Below are 19,351 nucleotides of genomic sequence, written 5' to 3' on the forward strand. Positions count from 1 at the left end.
CTCTTTATCTATCTATCTATCCATATATACATCTGAAAAATGGGCAATAAAATCCTCATGTAAGCGTGATATAGATGATATAGATAGTCTCCAAGCAGTGCTCAGAGAAATCCGAATCTTTAACTTCAACCGCTCCATTAGGCAGTTCCAAGAAAAAACGTTGGCTTCAAGAACGATCATTATCGCGCGAGTTGGAAGTAGTAAGACAACCAATAACAGGTGCAAGATATGTATCTATTTGAAAAGTTGCATGTACTATTTACATGATGTGAACAAGTTTTATCTTCACAGCCGTTTCGGATGACTGATTGATATAACCATGCAAAGAAGTCCAATATTGAATCAATATTGTAGGTATACAGAAATGCAAAGAAAAAGTGCAACTAGCACGGATTTTGACAGTTTCGTATGGTAAAGCCACGATATCTTCCTCAGAAAAACTAGATAAATGACAATCAGCAAGCCTATCTATCTATCTATCTATCTATCTATCTATCTATCTATCTATCTATCTATCTATCTATCTATCTATCTATGTAGACAGATAGATAGGGAAAGAGAGAGAGAGAGAGAGAGAGAGAGAGAGGAGAGAGAGAGAGAGAGAGAAATAGAAGCTTGAGGCTAGATATAGTTTTCTGGTTACTGTCTCGTGGGAACTTTCTTCCCATGAGACACTAACTCTCAGGCCTTTGAATGTAAGCGTGCCAAGTATGAGAGCCTTCTGCAGGATTGCAGGAAGAAAGGATACCCACTTTATGTTGGCTGTAGAAGATCCCTTGTCTAGTATGGATGGAAGATGCTGATAACCATTGAAATGTGAAGAAAACAGCGCTAGATGGCTGTGTGCACGATGAGAGAGGCAGTCTCTTGCTGATTACAGCACAAGAGAGAGGTGTTAAGCTAGAAGTCAGGAGGCGATGATGAGTAAAAATTTGGCCACATCTGCTGAGTCACCAATAGGAAGGTGTTACGATTCAGGATCGAAACACCCGATGATTGATGGATACATTAATTCCTCCTGGTCAAAACTCCATTCACACTAGTGAACAGAAGAGAAGCACCTTCATCAGGTTATATATATGTATGTTTCGACTCTTATTTCTAGCAATACTGGTGCTGCTCAGTGTCCTTTGTCACTTTATTGACGTCTATATTTCTGCCTTTAGGTTGTAAAATTGCGAATAAACCACCCATATTATATATTAAAAGTGGGGTGCGCATTAATAGTGTTCATGCCCACATGTCAAAGGTCATGGTGTTATCACGCCATGAGCTGAGGGTAATTAAAGAAAATTTGTGTTGAAGTGGGTGGGCGGATGCGGTGCTTCATGACCGTAGGCGATAATGGGGGCGGAGTTAAGTAAACACTAATGTATACAGATCAAATCAGTTGGGTAAAACTCCCCACAGTCCTTGGCACGTGAGTAATCGGCAGAAGTAGTAAACAAAAAACCAAGTTTAATCCAGTAAATTCCAAATTTAATGAGAATAAACTTGACAAAACAGCTTAAAGCAGTCAATTAAGCATGGATAATATCCTTGCCAAATTTGGAGCGAATCAGTTTTGGAACTGCGGAAGTTATTGGCAAAAAATCGAATTTTACGCAGTTATTCGCAGATTTTTCATCTTCAACATGGATTAACTTGACAAAAACATAAGTTTAAAACAATTATTAAAGCATGAGTAATGTTTGTGCCAAATATGGAGCGAATCGATTGGAAACTACGGAAGTTATTGGCAAAAAACCGATTTTTACGTAGTTATTCACGGATTTTTCACTATTAACCCGGATGACCATGACAAAAATTTTAAGCAAAACAATTCTTAAGTCATGAGTAAAGTTCGTGTCAAATTTGGAGGAAATCGCTCGAAAAACCAGGGAGCTATAACTGTTTTCTGAACAGTTATTCGCGGTGTTTGGTTATACGCAGTGGAGGGGTGGGGGAGGCTGGAAAATATAAAGTAGATCAAGACCACCATTTGAGCATAGGCTATCAGTGTGTCAAGTTTGAGCGAAATCGGTTGAAAAATATAGTAGATATGTAGTAGATATGTATATATGTATGCATTGTGTGTATATGTATATATGTATGTATATATATATATGTATAAATATATGTATGCAGGTATATATGTGTATATATACATGTGTACATATTACATATACATCTATACACACATACACGCACATACACACACACCACGCATATATATATATATATATATATATATATATATATATATATATATATATATATACATAATATATATATATATGTGTGTGTATGTATGTATGTATGTATGTATGTATGTATGTATGTATGTATGTATGTATGTATGCATGTATATATGTAAGACAACAGTTTGACTTTAATAGTTTCAGTATTAATAGTGAACCTATTAACCTGAAAGTATCTCACATTACAATAGAGAGATGTTATTGTTTCACTTTTGACATGTAATACTGAAATAGTGTAAGAGATAAGAGATTGCTCTGGACTCGCATTAGGCAAGATGTTGAAAATTATTTCGCTCCATGACACTGCATGGGCCCAAGTAAGGCATGTGCAAAATTTGAATGAAATCGGTTGTGTAGTTCTCGAGTTGTAGGGGTTCACACGGACAGACAGATAGACATTCTCATCTTTATATATAGAAGTGAAAAAATGTATTGTAAATAAACAAACGATTGGTGAAATCGTATAACGCATACAGCGTGTACAACCGGACGGGAGACAGACACAGAAGGTCCCTAATTCGGTAGTTATCAACCAGATGGTATTACTCAGTTTCGCACCATTAGTGATAAAACTGAAAACTTCTCATGCTAGCGGTGCCCGCGAAAGTTGCGGAGAATATAGAGCCAAGAGGAAAGAAAATAATACAGAGTGGACATACGAAAGGGAATAAAAGTAATTTAAGACGATGGACAAAGACGAAATAAATAAGAAACGAGCAAAATATAGCCTCAGGGCCAAGAAGACAAGAATGATGGGTGACTCTTAGAAGGCATCCCAAAGGATGAGAAAACAACAAATTGCAAGACTGTGGGACAGAGAATTTAAGGACCGGCATCAACTGCGCAACTGATGTGAAAAAGGAGAGAAAGTAAGGCTGGCTACGGGTCACTTGTCAGCAGCTGGCAGAGGAGAAACTGAACAATGGCATACACATATATATACATTCGCAAACATATACACAATCGTTTGAGGACATAATTTATGAACTTATGACTGAACATATTTATATATTTTAAACTATGCTTTAATGCAAATAAGAAGGATAAATTCAAGAAACTAGTTGCTAATGGATCTGGTGCAATAATACTTTTTGTTGCTATGAAGGGGAGAACGTCGCAAATAGAATCGATAGATATAGCAAGAAAGACTACAATAGCATGTTCTTGTTTTTGCACCATTTCTGTTAATGACACTCATTGATTTATTTATATGGCAGAAAATTAAAAGGGACCAGTAGTTGACCGTTTGGTCCATTAATAGCTACAAAGAACGAACGCGAGCTCCCTTAATGCAGCGCTTCCAATCCTCTGAAGAATAGTGACATACTTTTGTTTAATTAAAAATGTGACGACGTGTTATAAATATATTTTGAATCAAAATTCATATCGCCGTAAGGCAAAACATTCGTGTTCACGCGCGACAGTAAGTAGGCGTAGGTAATCAATGTTTGATTTTGATTTGCAAATATGAAAAATCAGAGATAAAAGATTCTGACCTCGGGTAATTTCATGACACACCTATTTAATTACGTGTCACGTTGGTTGGAAAGCACTTCTCTATGTGGTCACTCGCCCTGCTAGAAATAGTAGCTATGTATCCCTCAAATAGCATATACCGCTTCAAAAAAGGGAAGAGTACATAGGATAATGTAGTCCAAGATAGACTGTGTCCGAAAAAAAAGGTATTATCAGGGATGGGACGCCTCTGATCTTAGATTTGTGCTGTCAGGTCTAACCCATACAACAACAAACCACTCCTACCGCTGCTACAACAAATCTCTCCATAAACAAAAAACTATAAAAAGGTATAGAATAAAAATCGCAAATCTCACAAAATTGGAACAAAAAAGAAAAGTACTCTCTTTCTATGATAAATATGTTTGACACGATGTAGCATGTGATGAGGCTTTCATAGAAAATTATAGATCTTTCTGACTTGGCCATAACATAGAAGTTAGCAGAGCATAGGAGACGTCTAAACGTTGTCAGAGAGTGACCGAAGCTGTGTGCACTAAACGGGCCTGAACCCAACACCGATAAAGTATACAAATACCTGTACAAACATCAACGGCACTAATAACAAATACTCAAGTAAAATACATTACACGAAGGAAAATAGCAATTGCATCAATAACAGTAATATTAATAATAGACAGGAAACACTGTTCTTAACTTGCTTCCCAAACTTACAAGTTCGCGCCGAATGCATACAAAAGAAATGTTCCATACACAAAAATAAACTTTGTAAACATGACGTAAGGTATTAAAAAAATTACAATACAACATTAACGGCCTTAAAATCACATTTATAGAATTAAAGAAAACTATCGTCACATATACTTTAAGAAACATTCTTACTCAGAATTCACAAATATGACAAAACAGATACTTTTAGAAAGGGTTAGACAATACATATAAAAATATTCATTTAATATATAGTTACCCCAAATGACATTCATAAACTAATGGGAAATGAAACTACACAAGTAACGCAAGTTTTAAAATTGTAGAAAGAAAAACAAAAAATGATGGTGCACCACGAAAAATGTAATACAACAAGCATGTACATGAAATTCAACAAGAAGCCTCCAGTGAGAATCGAACTCACGACCACTGGTTTACAAGACCAGTGCTCTAACCACTGAGCTACGGAGGCAACAAATATCCGGTTCCAAAGAAGAGCATATATCGATAAACTTGTGGAAACTACTGGCTATGAAAATGAGGATATGAAGACTGTTATGGAAGATCGAGACATCTTGCACGGAAGCGTTGCATTGGTCCGAGTGAGTCGCCGGACTGGATAGTATACATGTATGTTTGTATATATGTATGTATGTATGTATGTATGTATGTATGTATGTATGTATGTATGTATGTATGTATGTATGTATGTATAAAAATATAACATAAATGTAATTGCTCTTTCGGAATCTCGTTTGGAAGGTGATGGTCAGCTTGAGAAGATTGGAAGCAGGTGTTGGCTTTGCAGTTCGATATGAAATCCTCAAGAAGTCGGAGGAGCTTTGTATCGCTGTAAATGGCCGTTTGACGACGATGGGCGATTTGCTACTCTGATAAGTGTTTACGCTCCTACTTTGACCAGTTATGATGAAGATAAAACAACCTTTTATGTCCAGTTGAGAGCTGTACTCAGGAAAATACCCAAGGCAGACGAAGTCATTCTAAATGGGAGATTTCAATCTCAGGGTTGGAACAGAGTGGCAAACATTGAATACTCTTGGGCGCTTCAATGTAAGGAAGATGAAAAGTGATGATCTCATACTTCTAGAGCTTTGCGATAATAAGGTCTTTACATTGTAAGCACTCACTTTATGTAGAAAGGTGATTAAGCAACAACATGGATGCACTCGAGGTTTAAGGTATGGTACTTACTGGATTATGTTATCATCCGCAAGCATGATATCTGTGAAATTTGTCATGTCAAGTCCTTTTATAGATTTGGTGCGAGCAAAGATCCGGATGGTAATCAGAGTGAAGGAGAGAAGAGGGCCAGCTCGAATTCCTCGGCACCTGAATGCCCGTAAAGATAAATGATCCTACTGTGAGGAAAGAGAATCGCTTATCCAGCAACGAAGATATTACAGCTCGGGAGGAGTTTCGAGAGCAGATCTTTCAATGCGCTGCTGAAACACTGGAATATGCTACAACCAATCAGAGTGATTGGTATGGTGAAAATGATGCTGATGTTCAGAGACTCGTGCAATGAATTACTGCACAGGGGGCTATCAGTTATGCGGCAAAATCTAGCATGTACCCACTATAAGAATACAAAATCTATACTGCAGCAATCACTCAAAAAAGATGCAGAACACCTGGTGGGAAGATCTTGCTCGTGATATTCAAGTTGCTGTTGATACAAATAACAGCAAGGAGCTCTACCATCTTATGAAGCAAGCTCATGTGTCTAAGAGTTCTGCATCGGCACCTTAGCTTTCCAGGGAAGGTGCTGCATTTACTTACTAAACTGTGAGTCAGTTGTAGATGACACTGTAATTGATACTATCCAGCAAAGACCTGTCAATAACCTCCTGCATTCTGCACCCTAAGTAGAAGAGGTAGTAACAGCAATAAGTAAGTTGAATCTTAGTAAAGTACCTTTTAAAGACGGAATTTGCGCTGAGCTCTTGTGCTTTGGCGGTGGTCATATCACACAGAAGCTTCACAAGCTTATTAGTATAGTTTGGAAGGATGGTGTTCTCCCCATCCATTATCCTTTCTCTTTATAAGGGAAGGGTAATCAGAATAAAGTATGACAACCATAGCAGTATAGCTATTTGCAAGGTTCTGGTAAATGTATTTTTCTGCCTGAATTAAAGACCTTGCAAATAACGTCCTATCTGATTCTCAATGCGTCTTCCGTTTTAGTAGAGAAACAATGGATATGATTTTCATAGCAAGACAGGTGCAGGAGAAGTGCTTGAGTAGAATATGGATCTTGTCCAGGTTTCTATTGCTTTAACCAAAGCTCAATTCTGTGAATAGAGCTTCCCTGTAGAAAATACTTGGCAAACTTGGTTGTCCGTGTCACTTTACATCGATAATTAAATCGTTTAACGATGGAAATGGTGTCAAACAAGGTAACACCCTCGCCCAACTCTCTTTTTCCTGGAATTGCTGCTACTCTCACTCACGATTTTGCTGTGGTTCGCTTCTCTGGGATATACATGAGCTGCTTGAAAACGCATCACCACTGTAGTGAATGGGGTAAGTTTCGTCTGCAGTATCTACGCATATGTATTCCTCCGAACAGCTGGGCTCATTTGTCCCCTGCGGAGCCACAGATGCAAAGTATAATTTTCTCTGAATGCAGTGTTCTTAGTGGTTAGAGATGGTCTTTCTCGGGCCGGAGTGGATAGCCATTATATATATATATATATATATATATATGCACACATATGTACATACATACATAGATACATACAGGCATTCATACGTATATGCATACGTACATACATACATGCACGCACGCATGCACACACACACACGCAAACACACACACACACACGCGCACATATTTATATGCATAATTTAATATCGTCTTGGTAACAACATTATAGCGTGCTTTGAAAAGCTCCCCCATGGACATCGGATACCATATGCTACCTTACAACTGGAGTTCTCCTTTTACCGAACATCCATTTGCAAATCTGATAATATCCGCAGAATTCATACGAAAAAATTGTAATGCAAGAAGATGGAATGAACAGGCTTTAATTCAAATCACTACAGTTATCTCTGTGCATTAGTATCAGCTGGTATTTGTTGAGTGCTTCACATATTATACACATTCTTTCATTAATATTGGTTCCAAATTCTGGCACAAGGCCAGCAGTTTCGGGATTACCTCGAACCCAGTGGTCAACTGGTACTTATTTTATCGCCCCCAAGAGGATGAAAAGCAAAGTCGACCTCAGCGATATTTTAACTCACATTCTTGCATTAATATTAATGCATATTAATATGGTGCTAAGCTGGTAGAATCGTTAGCACGCCAGACAAGAAGCTTAGTGGCATTTTGTCCGTCTTTATGCTCTGAGTTTAGATTCCGCCGAGGACGACTTTACCTTAGTATTTCAGGGTTGATAAAATAAGTACCAGTTGAGCACTGGGGTCGATGTAATCGACTTACACCCTCCCCCCGAACTTGCTGGCCTTGTGTCAAAATTTGAAACCAGCATTAATACATATTAATGCAAGAATGTTTATATGTGAAACACTCAGCAATTGCCAGCTAGTACTAATGTACAGAAACAATTGCAGGAGATTTGGATTAAAATCTATTCGTTCTATCTTCTTGTATTATAATTTTTTACACACACACACACACACACACACACACACACACACACACACACACACACACACACACACCACACACACACACACACACACACACACACACACGCATACACACATCACCACCGATACCACCAACTCTCATAGTTACAAACCCAACTTTAATACTTCAACACCTTTACAAACAACATCCACCATCACTGGAAGAGATTTTAATGTACGTAACAACTTTTTGGGTTTCAAATTGTACATATAATGAAAGAGATAGCATAACAGCATCACAACTAAGCCCCCTTCACATTCTAAACTCATCAAACCAACACACGCACAAACCTTGCCAAGCCAACCAACCAATCAACCAACCAACCAACCAACAACTTTTGCTCAAACATCATATTCTACTTCATACACTTAACCACCATATCTACTTGATAATTATCTAGCTTTCTGGGGGCCATCTACCGATTATTAAAATAACACTCACGTACATCAATAAAGAATGTAAAAATATATTTACAACCATAAAAAGTAAACAAAAATAAACAAAACATGCACAATGGAACAAGGTATTTTGAAGTATTCAACACCACAAAATCACCATGGACACTATAGTACATACATTCAACAAAATAATTACAAATGCACCCGAAATACATCGCATAAGCAAACATTTGAAATACAACCCCAATTACATCCAGAAATAACCAGCCTTATAAAAATCAGACGCCTTAAAGACAACATTAAACATGATACACCAAAGCCACACAAACACAACCGAAATAAACTTAGCATCAAACAGAGAAATAATAAATAAATAAATAAATTGAAGAAGAGAAAAATCGAAAGAAAGGAAACCAGGAAATATATCTAAGAAATAAATCGCATTTATTGTAAAATATTGTATAGAGTAATTGCCACAGCCACCATTACCACCATCAACTTATCAAAAGACACTACATAGAATAATTACAACCACAACCATCGCCTCCATCATCACCACCACCACCGACATAAATTACATCTACAATAACATCACACAATACTTCACGTTACAATAACAACTATAAATAAATCAAGGCAACAAAGTTCAACTTTTTTTCCTGCTACAGACAGAGAAAGTACGGTTTCCTACCAAACCGAAATCAACAAATAGGCAGGTGTGCATCGAACCTTTACGGGCTGAGTGCATACTTCGACCTTACATCTGAAAAGAAAAAGGGGGGAAAAAAACGAAAGAACCTCCACCCTCAAAAGTAAAAAAATAAAAAAAAACATGGAGACTGCAATGCTTGACCTTGACCTTGACCCATGGAGGTAATGTTTTAAACGTCAGCTAATGCTGTAAGTGGCTGATACTTCCTTTTTCGTTAGAAATAACGATTCTGTGTGTCTAGCGAGAGACAGAGATATGTAATTATCTTTTCTTTCTCGTTTTTTGATAAAGTGGTTCGGGAGAATAGCATTTTTCATTTTTTCCGAAAATTGCCTAAAATTATTTCATTCTGAAAGTTCGTCCATGTTTATTTATTTATTGCATTAGAAATTATAATATAGACTGAGATGTTTGTTTTTACATTTGATACAGTGTGTACGTATTTGTGCTCTGATGACTTTTATATTCCAATTTCTCAGCTCAAGACACAAAGAATAATCATGATAATAATTATAATTATTTCAAATTTTTGCCACAAGGGCAGCTGGGGAGAGCTGGGGATGAATCGATTACATCGACCCCTGTATTTAACTGGTACTTATTTCATCGATCCCGAAAGGATGAAAGGCAAAGTCGACCCCGGCGCAATTTGAACTCCGAATTTGCGATGGGCGAAATACCGCTAAGCATTTTATCTAGCGAGCTAATGATTCTGCCAGCTCGCCGCCTTAATACAACAACAACAACAACAACAACAATCCTTTCCACTGTTGATTACATCGAACCCAGTACGCAACTTGTACTTAAGTTATCGACCTCGAAAGGATGAAAGGCAAAGTCGACCTCGGCGGACTTTGAACTGAGAATGAAGCGACGGGCGAAATACCACGTAAGCATTTCGTCCAGTGTGCAAACGATTCTGCCAGCTCGCCGCCTTAATAGTAATAATAATGATGGACTCAGCCGTCGAAGACCTATACAAACGATTTGTTTATAGTGATCAAATGTATGTGCCATGCATTAGCTCACTTCCTCCATCAAATCGGTGTTGCCTGAACAGGTGCACGCGCCAGGTGTCGAAGTGATCGCAGAGCAACGTGAGATGAAGTGTTTTGCTCAAGAACACAACGCACCACCTGGTCTAGGAATTGAAACCACGACCTCGCGATCGTGAGAGCAACACCCTAACCGCTAGGTTATGGTTTCAAATTTTGGTACAAGGACAAGTTCGGGGGAGGAGATACGTCTATTATATTGACCCCAGTGCTCAACTGTACTGATTTTATCGATCCGGAAATGATGAAAGGCAAAGTTGACCTCGGCGGAAATTGAACTCAGAACGTAAAAACAGAGGAAATGACACTAAGAATTTTGCTCAGCGTGCTACCAATTCTGCCAAGTTTCCACCTGAAGCAAAATACAAGTAATTGCAGAATATGTGGTGATAGGGAAGAAATAATAAATCATGCTGTTTCTGGCTGCCCAGTCCTGGCTAAGAAGCAATATATCCACAAATATAACAGAGTTGGGACCTATACACAATGAAAGCTATGCTAACACTATGGAATGACAAAAAAAAAAAAAAAAAAGATGGTAGAGGAATATAGGAATATCCCAGAAAATAACAAAGCAACCATACTCCGATTTGTCAGCGTTGAATTTAGCCCTTGCAACTGACTCATATTTTCTTACAATGAAGCCGACCGTCTCAACTTCGGAAGCATCCGACACCACGACGGTGATGTCATCCGCGTGATTTTAGGTATGTATTATTTTAGAATATTAGGTAGCAATAGTTGACACTACTCTCCCGAGTCCGAACTCGAAAGGGAGGCCTCTTAACTCTTCCAACTTCTGCAGCAGTGGTTCAAGAGCCAGCGCATACAGAAGAATTGACAGCCCTGACAGACCAAACGTACGATACAAAACGGTTCCGGCAGGTGGCCATTTACTTTGACCACCGAGCAAGTGACGCTGCGCATTGCAGCAGTCTATCCTCTGAAAACGGGTCCGAAACCGACCGCTTTAAGGACTGCTGCCAAGTAGCGATGGTCTACCCTATCGAAATCCTTCGACTGATCTAAATTGATCAGGGCCCCACCCAAGCCAGCTTTAGTCCCAGCCCTCTCTACGATGTATCGCATAAGGTGATGGTTGTCGTGGATATACCTGCTCGGGATTGCGCATATTTGTGCCTTCCCGACCAGACCAACGACAAGCGCCAACCTTTTCGCTAACACTTTGGCCAAAATCTTAAACTCTGTGGTTAGCAGAGTTATGGACCGAAAATTCCCTATCACAATCCCATTGTTGGTGTCCTTTCACAGCAGTGTTACCACATTCCAGCTCATAGCACTAGGAATTCTCCCGGTCTGTAGCTAATCACTGTAGACGTCTGCCAATAGGTTGCCAAACAAATCTGGCATGAATACATAGAATTCGTAGAGCAAACCGGGCGATTTGCGACTTGTGTAACTGCTCATCGCTTTCTGTATTTCAGATCTGTAATCGGCAAAATCTGGCGTCCGTTACCGAGAGCCGTGCTAGACTGTCCAGGTACGAAGTAAAGTCCGCTACCATAGTGGACCCTTCCCAAACAGTCGCGCAAAATGCTACTGAAAAGCCGCACACATCTGCTTAGAACCGAGTAGCACGCGCCCGTCCTGACCCGTCAAAGACTTGTTCGTGGTTTTGTTTCTACGTCGCGTCTCCACCGTTTTTTCGTGCTTTAGCGTATGAGCCTTAGCTCTGACAACGCACCCTTCGTGTTTCACCTCAAAGAAATGGTCAAGGGCCATTCTCGTCGCTAACACGTCGGTCGTGACGCCTTTACTAATAGCCTCTTCTAGTTTTCTGGCTAATTCTCCCTCTAATCTATTTCTTTCTATTGCTAAGTCATTGCTAAACCCTATCGATTCTACTGTAATTGCTCTCCGGTTGTTGACTATTGCCTCCTCCAACTGCCGCTTAACTAGTTTGCTAATCCGGTCCCTGCAGTCTATGCGAGCCGTTAACGACGCATTCAACTTCCAGTAACCGGGTTCCTGTCTACAGGTCCTATCTAAATCGACGGTGCATGTCACAAATTTGTGAACTGTAGCCGACCAATTTAAATTGCGGACAACCTATGATATCCCTAACCTCTGACTTAACAAATAGTCTATCTAAATACGATCTGGATGATCCTCTGTGATTGCTCCATATCCACATTGGCACATCAGGGAAATTCAGTCGGTACCTGTCAGAGAGCTGGAAAGTCCTGAGCAGGTTTTCGAGGCTTTGTACTCACACAGTCCTTCCATGCATCGAAAATACTATTCCAGTCTCTCACTGGTACTAAAATGCGTGACGTTCCCAAGAATGTTTCTAGACGCCTGAAAATATCTGGTCTTCCAGCCCCTGTTGGGGCATAAACTGCCACCAGTCTAAAGGTATCACCTTCGCTGCCATTGACGTCCAGGACCAGCACCCTACTATCCGGGTCCAGGAAGATAGCCCGTACCTGGAGATCTAGGGATTTCCGGAGTAGCATAGCTACACCGCCATCCGCTCCCGACAGACCACAAGATGAGAATACCTCGTAGTCCTCGAGATTGGATGCTAGAGTGTGTTTACCGGAGACCCTTGTTTCACTAATGGCAGTCACAGCTAAATCAAGTAATCTGAGATCATTGAGCAAGTGACCTTGCTCCCAAGCTGATCCCAGGCCACGCACATTCACACACCCCATTCTCAGCACAGTCATGCTAGTCGTAGAAAAAGAGGTTACCTTGATTTTCGAGAAGCCCGGAAGTTTCGGGACACTCTACTGGCGAAAATTTTTAAAAGGCCCTTCCAACAGCCTTTTATCAACTGATTATTTTTTAAATACTCACACTACATAGGAATTTTTCTCCTATAGTTTTATAAACGTCTGATGACGTTTTAATTACATGCCTGTGCTTGGGGCTTTTGAAAAATCCTCAAATTCCTTCCCTCTTTCTCTATTTTGTGTGTGTTTTGACTTACAAAATCCATCAATTCACTGTTGCACTTGTTTACATCTGTGAAATTGATGGAGACATTTCGTCTACAGTCTGATGAATATTCTTGTTTTTGAAGTTCTGTAATTGGTTGTTTCTGTGTTTCTGTGATTTCATGCTGGTGTTGATGATGTGGCTGTTTTTGAAGTTGTTGTTCTTGTTCTTGTTGTTTTTGTTGGAGTGGTTTTGTGAATTGTGTTGCTGTTGTAGTTTCAGAATATGTTTTTGTTGTAGTCTTGGAGTAGAGCTATGTACTCTCCTCCTCTTTCGCCTACCCCCTTTTGTCACGTTAATACATTGATTGCTCAGCTCTTCTTTCTCCATATCATTGCAGTTGATGTTGGTTTGGGAGGAAGAGCATTGAAGAGAAGCTTGCTTTTCCGTGGCAGCTGGGGTTAGACGCCTGCTTGGTCTTGTTTTGGGAGTAGGTGTGTACGTGGGTGTGGGTATAGGTGTAGGAGTCTTGAGCACTTTTTCATGATTTTGTGTTTGTGGTGTTTGTAATGTTGGCAGCAGTGAGAGTTTAGTGTTTCTTATTTCAGTGCAGAAAGCCTTTAAGTGAGTTACAGATCCGCATATGTGGCATCTTGGCTTTCTACTCTCCACTAACACAGACAGGCGAGTACCATCCGAGAGATATTGCAGCTGGTCGATACGGTCATGCTTGCATTGGAAGGCCAGTTCCACACCTATACCCGACCAGTTTGCTTAGGTGGTTTCTTGACCTCCAGTATTGTCACTTCGTCTTCTAAACCTGCCAAGATGTCCGCCACTAACCAGGTAATTGATATTTCTGGTGGCACATTCAACACCCTAATCTTGGGGATTAAGAAGAAGTTGTCGTTCCTCAAAGTGGTCGCGGAATTACACCTGGCTTCTTCTTCCGTTCCAAATCTTACCTCAATTGTTCCAAACTTCTTTCCTCGGGTGATGTGGGTCTTTTGTTCCCACACGCGCCCAAGGCATCTTTGTATTTCGCTCTCAGAAGCATTTTCCACCCGACGTGACTTAACTCCGATGCAGCGGTATGTGACCGTGTATCTTGCGATATTTTCTGTCGGATGGAGGGTTTAGAGCTACCTTTCTCCCATTCCTTTTTACAATTTTCCTTGCCATTTTAAAATTTTCTACATTTAGACGAAAATTTTCTATATTTCTCGCCGCAAACGCAAAAGAAGCAGAGGCGATATTCGCGTTTTTAGGTTTCATTTCTTTCGTATTGTTGACAATTCTGCTGCTGTTACTGTTGTTGTTATTGTCACTGCTGCTGCTGTTACTGTTATTATTGTTGTTGTCGACACCGAAAGTTTTGACGTTGCTTAGAGACGAAGCATTATTTGCCTCGGTAACGTCATTAAGTGTAGACCATTCTATATCTTTGTCCTCATTTCTTGACGAAGAATGCGTTTCGTTGTCGAACATTATGATAGCTTCTTTATTAACCATCTTTAATTGAATAATGAAAACAGCAAAATATTTTTTTTTCGAAAGTAGTTAAGGTTAAAAAAATATTGATGTGCACCCCTTGTAAAACAGGGGGTGTTTCTGCACAAAAATACTATCTGCGTAGTCCAGACAATCTCAGAAATGCAAAGGTAACAATAAAATGAAAACACGAGGCCTTAGAAGGCCGTAAAAATTACGGAGCTTCAAATTTCCGTGACTTTACAGTATGGTGGCAGTAATAATAATAATAATAATAATAATAATAATAATAATAATAATAATAATAATAATAATAATAATAATAATAATAATGATGATGATGATGATTAAGCCCTGATGCAGTGGCTTTCATGGTTTCTCATCTTAACTGATTGAAAGTGTTATCATGTATATTGTTTATCTTGATATAAAAGATGGGCTACAGGAAATATTCCGCTCAATACCACAGATTTTCTTATTAGTTGTTTGACCATAACCAGTTGAGCATGTCTCTTAGTGAATGACGATATGTGCATCTCTGATCACGAGCAGAAGTAGTGGGGGAGCATTATAGCTATGTATTGAGAGAAATTCTTTGTGGTTTTGATAATTCACCCCTGGAAACATGGGTGTTTCGTTCAACATCCTTAAAAAACCTTTATTGAAGAACCTTTTGAGCGGTATGTGTTACTCAACCTGAAGAAAATTCTAACTGGGTTCCACCTGCAAGGTCATGCGCTGTTAATCTTGATATCAGATCACCTTTCGCGCTCATATGGTTGTAATGCATGTGCCTGGTGTACCCTTATCAGACGGGTAGTCATGATGGGTATATTGGGCTTCGTATATTTTACCCCAGTGTCACTTCGATGACATATACTACTCTCTCACTCAATAGTAATAATGATGATGATGATGATGATGATGATGATGATGATAATAACAGTAATAATAATAATAATCTTTTCTGCTATAAGCAAAAAGCCTGGATTTCGTGGGAAGGACAGTCGATCACATCGACCCCAGTCTTCAACTAGTACTTCATTTATCGACCCCGAAAGGATGAAAGGCAAAGTTGACCTCAGCGGAATTTGAACTCAGAAGGTAAAGAGCCGGAAAAAATGCCGAAATAGGCATTTCGTCCAACATGCTAATAATAATGGTTTCAAATTTCGATACAAGGTCAGCAGTTTTGGGAGTAGGGGCCAAGTCGATTACATCGACCCTAGTGCTCAACTGGTACTTATTTTATCGATTCTGAATGGATGAAAGGCAAAATCAACTTCTGTGGAATTTGAACTCAGAAGGTAAAGACGGACGAAATGCCGCGAAACTCTTCGCCCGGCGTGCTAACGATTCTGCCAGCTCGTTGCTTGCGGCGTGCTAATAATAATAATGTCAACCAGCAATAACCACACCATGGACTGGAACTCACAAAATATAGGGCCATAGCTAAATGCCATATCTATTTCTATACAAGGAAAGCTGCTTCATCGTGGAGAGGCTTTTTCATTGGCTCATAAAGGCCCTTACGTTTGAAATACCTTTGATCAAAGATCTGCTCGATTAGTGCTACAACAACAATAACAACAACTAAAATCGTTCCGATAGGAAATAAATGATTAGCTGGAGTCGTTCAGGCAGAAAATATCATCCAGTGAAAATATAGATTATTGATTTCTAGTACTGACATAAGCCTTTAATCCGGCGTTCTTCTGATCTTACAATCGATCATCGTCGGTGTATAAAATTATTGATTTGTAATGTTGGGTCGCACCAGCTATTTCAGTTGGGAGAAGTGTAGTCGATAAAACCGACTCCTCAATACTAGAATGGTACTTATTTTATTGACCCTCCCACAATATGAAATTGAAACTTTAAAAAAGAAGTAATCACACACCTAACAATGTGTTTTAACCGGCACCCCTACTGATACTACCATACAACCCACGTAACGCCGACAAACGTCATATAAATATCTCACATTTAGATCTAAGTATAATTTAAGCAATTTCAGCACTTGATTGGTACTTTATTTTTATCGATCCTTAAAGGATAAAAAGCAAGGTCAACTTCGGTGGGATTTGAACCTATAATGCGAAGAACCAGAATGAAAATAACTAGCAGCTGTAATTGACTTCCCCCATCCACAAACTTGCTGACCTTGAGCCAAAATTTGGAAAAAGCATCATTATCGTTTATTACTCGACATTTGATAGTTTCAAGGCAAATTTCTGCTGCATCGCCTTCTGTACCCCCATGTTGCTGAGGTGTGCTCAGCATTGTGTGTTCTAGCTTTTTTGTTGTTGTTGGGGGAGTACAAACTCTTCCCGGTATTGTATTGCATTAGTTTGTTTTGTTATGGGCTTGGCTACGGACTTTTGTATTAGTGTTCGTATTATGTGTTGTGTGAGTAATGCGAGTTGTGTTCTTCTGTTGGGTATCCGACCTGTAGGGTACATGTTGTGGGGGTCGTTTATTTTATTAGATGTGTCTTGTGTTTGTGGATTGCTTTATTTGGATTGTAGGGTATGGGCTGCTCTTAGTAGATCTTAGTAAATCTTTGGATAGTGTGTAGTGTTGAGGGTCCAAGTATAGCTTCTACGTTTCTGTTCATACGTTTTTATTTTATCATACCCCATGCTCCAATTATTACTTGTATTGTTTGTATTGTTTTCAACTTATGCCCCACATTTCGAATAGTTCAATTACTTTGTACTTTGACAATTTTTGCATTTCAGTAAACAGGTGTTTTTTTTTTTATCAATCATTGATTATTATAACTATGCGATTAGTTTTGATTTCTTTATTACTTTGAACAGGCATATCCCAGATGATTGTAGTCTGGTTGTTGTCATGTACTTTGTTTGGCACATGTTTATTTCATTTCTTGTTAGTTCTTGTGTTGCAGTTTTGGTATATTGCCCAGTGGGTGTAATTACTTACTCGGTCATGTCTGTATTTATATATTCAAATTTGGACAGCCAGAGGTAATGTAATCAACTGTCTCGTTGTGCTGGCTGCACATTCTGCATTTGTGTAAGGGTTTGTTTTCATTATTTTGCTTCTATAGTTGTTTGTGGTTATACGTTGATCTTACGCAGCGAGAATCAGTCCTTCCGTTTCTGCTTTTAGTCCGGAGCTTTTGAGCCATTGTTGGCTTTTACTTAGGCGCACTTCTTTGTTAAGCCTTGCAGGGTATGGACCGTGGAGTGATTTTTCTCTCCGTTTCTTCCTTGTAGGATTGTAGTTCTGTTTTGTTTCCCTGACCATTTCTGCGGTGTTGTCATCTGAGACCAGTGTATCAGTATAGTTTGTTTCTGTTTTGCATTTTGTCGCCTCCTTGAGTATAGAGAAAAGCGTTTTCATGTTGTAGTAGTCTACCTTTTTGTTTCTAAGTATTTTTCTGGCCAAACTGTTGTTATTTTATAGTAGTTTTCCATCTGTATCAGACCGCAACCTCCTTCTGAGTGGGGTAGATATTTTCTATATCTATTTGATTTGGGGTGGTGACTTCGGTATGCTGTGAATAGTTACCTGATTTTTCTAATTTTCATAAGTCACTGATCTTCCAGTTTATTATGTTGAAGCTGTAGTTTATGACTGGTATGGCTAGTGCGTTTATCCCTATTATCTCATTTTTAGCATTGAGTTAAGTGTTTAATATTAGTCTAACTCTTCTGTAATATTTTCTCCTAATTTTTTCTTCCATTTCCGGGTGTGGTATTTTAGCTACTTCTTCTATTCCTAGATATTTGTAAGGGTGACTGTGGTCTAATTTACTGATTTCAGTGTCTATGTCGGGTGCAGTGTTTTCAGTACTGGTTAATTTGCTTTATCACAATGTCCTGTTGGCACATCTAGCCAATCTCATACTCATTCTGATGTCCTTGCTGAAACTGTGGACAATTTTTAGAAGATTTTTCTGTTCAGTAGTATTTTTAGTGAAAATTTTAAAATTATCCATGTATGAGAGATGACTTATGGTTTTTTCATAGTATCTGTTTTGTTGTTGTTGTTGTTGTTGTTGTTGTTGTTGTTGTTGTTGTTGTTCTTCTTCTTCTTCTTCTTCTTCTTCTTCTTCTTCTTCTTCTTCTTCTTCTTCTTCTTCTTCTTCTTCTTCTTCTTCTTCTTCTTCTTCTTATTATTATTATTATTATTATTATTATTATTATACACTCAACAGATTAGACTGTTGGAAAAGAAAAGAATCCTAACATTGGGCTACAGTAAGTAGCCTTAGATGTCAAGAACCCTCCTATCGGGTTACAGCATGTAACTTTAGATGCCAAGAACCCCACTAAGTATCCTAGCTGTTCCTAATAACACTGTTTTCTGCAGCTGTACTAAACTGGATTTTATGCCTATTTCCTCTGTCCATCTGTTCAGATCTTCAAGGATAGTTCCCAATGCATCTGTAACTGCTGGGATACATTTTACCCACACTTTCCATAGTCCCTGTAATTCAGTAGCTAGTTCCTGGTACTTTGCTATTTTTTCTATACCGCTCATATTGATTTTTTCAACATTTGGGACTTTAAAGTCAATTATCTAGCACTTTCTATTCTCTTTATCTACTACTACTACTACTACTACTACTACCACCACCAAATAATGCCTTCTAGCGTCTACTACTCTGTCAGTTTGAACATTAAAGTCCCATAACATCTTGTACTTTTTAATTTCTAGTA

General features: G+C 38.9%; 1 non-coding gene across 1 annotated transcript; it reads right to left on the minus strand.

Annotated features, from left to right (window-relative positions):
- Positions 1–4,823: 4,823 nt before the first annotated feature.
- On the minus strand, positions 4,824–4,896 carry Trnat-ugu. The gene has a single exon. It is a non-coding gene; the product is annotated as a tRNA-Thr (tRNA).
- Between the last annotated feature and the right edge of the window lie 14,455 nt (positions 4,897–19,351).

This window comes from Octopus sinensis, linkage group LG4 (genome assembly GCF_006345805.1).
Source record: "Octopus sinensis linkage group LG4, ASM634580v1, whole genome shotgun sequence".
Lineage (NCBI taxonomy): Eukaryota > Metazoa > Mollusca > Cephalopoda > Octopoda > Octopodidae > Octopus > Octopus sinensis.